The sequence below is a fragment of the Rhagoletis zephyria genome, unplaced genomic scaffold (genome assembly GCF_001687245.7).
Source record: "Rhagoletis zephyria isolate East Lansing unplaced genomic scaffold, Rhagoletis_zephyria_1.1 Rzeph_scaffold_03414, whole genome shotgun sequence".
Classification (NCBI taxonomy): domain Eukaryota; kingdom Metazoa; phylum Arthropoda; class Insecta; order Diptera; family Tephritidae; genus Rhagoletis; species Rhagoletis zephyria.
This window is the reverse complement of record NW_016160497.1, coordinates 14997-21281: the sequence shown is the minus strand read 5'-3', so window position 1 is coordinate 21281 and position 6285 is coordinate 14997.

Below are 6285 nucleotides of genomic sequence, written 5' to 3'. Positions count from 1 at the left end.
CTTAAATTATGGAGGGAACACTTTTCCGCCCTACTAAATGGTAGCAGCACGGAAAGTTGTGGAGAAGAAGAACCCGAGCCCGCAGTCGATGATGACGGAGTCGACGTTCCACCGCCTGACTATGACGAGGTACGTATAGCAATAACGCGGCTGAAAAACAACAAAGCCGCTGGACAGCCTGCCAGCTGAGCTATTCAAGTACGGCGGCGAGGAGTTGATAAGGTGCATGCATCAACTCTTGTGCAGAATATGGTCAGATGAACGCATGCCCGACGACTGGAATTTAAGTGTGCTCTGCCCAATTCACAAGAAAGGTGACCCCGCCACTCGCGCCAACTACCGCGGGATCAGCCTTCTAAGCATAGGTTACAAGGTCTTATCGAGCGTATTGTGTGAAAGACTGAATCCCACCGTCAATGAACTGATTGGGCCTTATCAGTGTGGCTTTAGACCTGGCAAATCCACCATAGACCAGGTATTCACAATACGCCAAATCTTGGAAAAGACCCGCGAGAAAAGGATCTACACTCACCACCTATTTGTCGACTTTAAAGCCGCTTTTGACAGCACTAAAAGGAGTTGCCTATACGCCGCTATGTCTGAATTTGGCATCCCCTCAAAACTCATACGGCTGTGCAAAATGACGTTGAGCAATACCACCAGCTCCGTCAGAATTGGAAAAGACCTCTCCGAGCCGTTCGCCACAAAACGGGGTTTCATGTGACTTCTTTAATCTGATGTTGGAGAAGATAATAAGAGCTGCAGAACTGAACCGCTCAGGAACAATTTACTACAAGAGCGTGCAGTTGCTGGCTTATGCCGATGACATCGACATCCGCGAAGTCTGTTCTGCCTTTTCCAAGTTGGATAGGGAAGCAAAGCGCATGGGTCTGGTGGTAAATGAGGACAAGACGAAGTATCTCCTGTCATCAAACAAACAGTAAGCACATTCGCGCCTTGGCACCCACGTCACTATTGACAGTTACAATTTCGAGAAAGTAGAGAATTTTGTTTACTTGGCATTAACACCGATAATAATGTCAGATTTAGATCCAACGCAGAATCACTCTTGCCAACAAGTGCTACTTTGGACTGAGTAGGCAATTCAGGAGTAAAGTCCTCTCACGTAAACATGTGGGCATATGTGCTCAGCGCCCCAAAAATGGGGCGTCACAAAATATCTCTTACAAAACTTCACAGAACCAATAAAAACCACTTTTGACTTTACTTTTCCACTCAACAAAGATAAATTCATAAACTTTAACATAAAAATATTACAACTTGAAGATATAACAACATAAACTTACTTATTATTTCGCGACATCGTAAATTGTACAAAACACCAAATTTCTTTCACACGTTTGAAAAACAAAGTGAGGTTATGGTGAAAACAAAACACGTGATAGTGTTGCCGCACAATCTAAAAATATGTAGCTAAAGGATTTTGTGGTAATAGACAATTACGTTTTTTAATAACTAAAATAAACTAAGCGTTTTAAAAATGGGGCGCTGGGATTATATGGGTTAAGTCATGCTTTGAAAAATTCGGGACGGAAAGCTGATCGAAAATGAGGATTTTCGATATGTCGCTTACATAAAAAATGTCCAAGAGAGTGCTGCTGGATTGCGTGAAGTGTGTTGGAGGCGATGTGTTTACTGGAACTACGCCAATATTGTGCATAGCATAGGAAAATTTTCCTTCAGTTAGCGGGTCGCTGTTAAAATCCCCAGCAATTATAATGTTGTTAAAATCAAGGCAAAGATTTTCAGTAAAATCTATAAAATGTTCATAAGCTGTTTGCTTATTTGGTATGTAAACACAACCTACGAGGATTTTATCATAATTTGACATTATTTCGATGAAACGGTACTCAATACAATTGGTAGGTTCCGAGGTACAATTAATTTTTCAGGACAAACCAGATTTTACAAACATCGCAACTCCACCACCGTGCCCCATTCTATCCGAACAAAAAAGCTTATACCCGTCAACACAAAACAGAATATCGCTATGCCACGCAGATAACTGAGTCTCGGATACACTAATAACGTCGATGCCAGACGATTCAAAAATGTATCTAAACTTGTCTATTTTAGCCGGAAGGCTTTGAGCGTTTAGATGGAAAATTGTTATGTAAGCCATCTTTTTGCTTACACTGAGAAAAAGGACTAGTTTCGACAACTAAAGATATTTAGTTCCCGAATTTTGACAATATTTGGGAACTGCTACCAAGGATTGGGAACTATTACCGTGGGTTGGTAGTTATAAATATATTAAAGCTTCTAATATTCATCTAGGTTGTAACAAATCGTTAATTTAGTTGAAGGGTTTGGTTAATACTAATAAATATTTCTTTGAAGCATATTTCTACAAATTCAATTCAACTTAACGTATGGTTCATAAAAGGATGTTATTAAGCTCTGCTAATGCAGATAAGCTTTCTTTCAACACATGGTTTAGTCATAGTTACCAAATCTTAGTTGAGGCAACCACGATTTGGTTTGAGAGTGGAACATATTCGTGCTTGTGAGCCACCCCTAAAGAATGCTGAGCGCTCTCTGAGAACATGTCACGATCCAGAAAATAAAGGTCGCGCCATTCGCGGACCGCTAACCCTCTCATCGTCGATTTGACAGCATCCACCCAATCGCTGACGTCATAAAATACTTTTGTTTACATTCACTGTTGCCAACTTAATGCTTTTCGCACCAAATTTAGTGGGTATTCAAAACGCGAACATTTTTGAGTTTGGTGCTTGGTGCGTTTTTGGTGCTTTTGTTTTTAGTTTGAAGACACCAAATTATAAAATCTTAAAAAAATGGAAGCAAAATTTATAGCAATCATAAGCGTGGTAAGCAACTTCACAAAAATTTAAATAAAATCATGGCACAATCATAAGCGACAACAAAATATGTGGCAGCACCTTCAATCAAGCCAGAAGAAATCGACCGTCGGGCAAGAAACATTCATTTTTATTAATTTGAATCGGCACCCTTACAATATAATTATGTATGCATATAAAGTCCATAAAATACACCAATAAATATTTGGTGCTTTTTCAAATTCAAACCTTGGCAATACTGCCTTTTGTTCGATGCTTCCTCTTTTTCTTGTCGAGTTCGTCTTGCTCTCTCATTCTGGTATTTATTGACGTCACGGCCAGTTACTCTCAGCTCGATTGGCGCAATCTTGTATTCAATCATTCTTGAGAACATGTGTGTTTCCCATACGAAGAGCGCCAGCTGAGCAATGCACACAGTCCCACTTAGTCTGCGTTCAAACACGGAAACTCGAGTTTCTTATTATCGGCGATATCTCTTTTGGTGTTGCCCTTTGCATTCATACAGAAACTCTTTTGTACGCAATTGTTGTTGTCAGCTGTGAACCGCTACCTTGAATTACTCAGGCGAAGGAGAGCACGAAGCGTGTTTCCCGAGTACGGGCGATTCGGTACCCGTCCCCTTTCCTCGTCGCTCTCTCCCCTACAAGCTTCGAGTTTCCGCAACAAAAGTTTTCGTGTCTGAACATCAACTTATTGAATCGTTTGAATGTGCTAGTATCGCGACCAGGGATGCCGTTTGGATCTAAATAGATCCAATTGGATACATTTTTAGACGAATTTTTGCGGGATACTTATTTTTTCCTACCAGTATAAATGTGGATACTTTTTTAAATCGGCCAAAATTTTATATTTTCTATAAAGTTTTTTTCGTTCAAAAATAGATTTTCATTAATGACGTTTTCTAAATGTTATAAAAATCGCTACTTAAGCGTGAAATTAGAGCGTTTTATTTTTTGTGAATGAAGCAATGAACATATGAAGAGATCTCACCAAAGCAGTGTAATAAGAGCTTTAACAGACGGCAGCGTTGATCCGGATCAACTCGGGAATTAACTGCAGTTAATCCGGATTAAGACCCAGTTAATCCCGATCAACTCGGGAATTAACTGCAGTTGATTCGGATTAAGTCCCAAATAATCCCGATCAACGCTGCCGTCTGTTTAAGCTTTTAGGCGCAATTGTTTAGTTAGCTAAAAAAAATGCTTTAAGCAAGACCTTAATATAATAATAATAATAATGGATTGGCGCTCACACATACGTTAGTGTTTGGCCGAGCTTCTCCTCCGATTTGTGGCGTGCGCCTTGATGTTGTCACACAAAGATCTTAATATATATATATAAATTAAATATATCTCTTTCATATCACATATCTTCATTTGTTAATATAAAAAGAAAGAAGATCACAACGTAGTTTAAAATACACGGTTTAAAAAACTAACTGATTTATTTAAGGATATTTTTATGAATTTGACTGAAAAGACTTTTAATACACTCTATTTTTTTTTTGTTTATTTGCGCATATTAAGAAAGGTAACCATTTTCCTCTTTTAATGTGTGCAAATTTGCACACCGTGTAATAAAATTAAACACTGCCTGTTTACTTTAACATCCAAATTTGTCGCAGAGAGCAAAATAATACATAAAATGTTTAAAATAGAGTAAATGTAAGCCCCTAATGTTTATTATTCGTAGGAAATGTATATTTAGTTTCAAAATTTTTACAACTTTAAACATTTCATGTGTATATTTATGTATATATTTTAAAGATTTCAAGTTCAAAATCGAATCCTGAACATCTTATACGTATGTATATTTATACAGATTCCTGTTGAAAAATAGATATTTTTCAGTAGTAGTTTTGCACACACTTTTCATAGTGTACAGGTACAAATGTAACATATTAATTACTATTTTTTATACTTACTTTGCAAAATACTTATGTATAAAAGATGTAATTTATAAACTGAAATTACAAATGTTTGATTTTATGAAATATAAAAATATATATACACGTATTCCAAGTCCTTAGGATGGGTTAAATTATGTCTTTTCTTCAAAATGTTTGGTTTTCTTACAAATTATGAGATGGATACGTAAAAAAAGAAAATTGAATACATTTGGATACAATTTTGACTTGGTCGGTGATACATTTTCTTGGGACGGCGCGGCAACACTGATGCCGACCATTGCATTGTGCGTGGAAATCATTGCTCCGCTACCGCTGTTCGTATATGGGTGAAGCACGCATGTGGTTCCAGAGCGCTCAGTAAGCTATGGCATGTCGGTCGCTGCGCTAGGTAGAGAAAGAAAAGTGTGTGTTATGACATGCACAGAATTGTTTGTCTCAGTTTCAGTTTTTCTATCACCGCGAGTTATTTAAAAATATAAAGTTTGATGCCAACCGGGGTTTTTCAGTGGATATATAATTCATGTGAATTATAATTTGTAAGTGAAAGTATTTAGCCAAGGAAAAAGCAAAGCAGTATACTTTCAGCAGATATTGACCTGGGTTTTCGCACGACTGTTCCTGTTTCTTCGTTGTTTTTTAGTAAATTCTTACCACTATATACATATGTATTATTTACTTTAGTAACTAACTTATGTAAATATGTACGTATTTTTTATGCTTAATATATGCAAATAAAAGAAGAAAGTAAACACAACAAACATCGAGTAAATTTTTATTTGTGTCAAACTGAAACTATTTTTGATAGCCCATTAAATTTCAGGGCAATAATATGCAAGTTTAAAGTAGACATTTGGTTAGGGGCTCGGTTGTCGAAAATGCTAAATTACGTTCCGCTAAGAAGGGGCGTAGCAATAGGTCTATTCAATATCATAAAATTGTTACGAATTGTTACTAATACTTGCAAGTTTTTATTAGAAATGCATTCAATAACCCAAAATATTTGCAAGAGGGATCGAATTCGAGAACGTAACAACCCGAGAGAGCTGCAAATTCTTGCAAGTAAAATTTTTACTTGCAGGAATTTGCAGGAATCAAAAATTAAGGTTTTGTTTTAAATTCAAATGTAAAAAAACTATTTAAGAGGATGATTTGATGAAACATAATTAGTGAAATGAAAATATGGATGAAAAATTTAAATCTATTGCATATTTTTTTATTTCTTTGATGATGGGTAAAAACTATTCCAAACTAAAAAGAAAATAGCGCGCCAAAACTTAACCCTCAAAAAGTGTCAACAATTTTTCTGAAAATTTTCTCTTGCTCTCAATTTTACTCTATATTTTTCTTTTCCGCTGTCGCTGCAAGTACTTACTGAAAAAGTTATTGAATGAACCTAATATTTCAGTTTTTTTTGCGTTCATTACATTTTCAATGAAGTCTTAAAAAAGTCGCCTACTTTTTCTGACGTTTTATGCTGCACAGCTTTTTTGATGCTTTTGCGAGCGTGCCTGCTGCAATAGATCGGATCTTCCT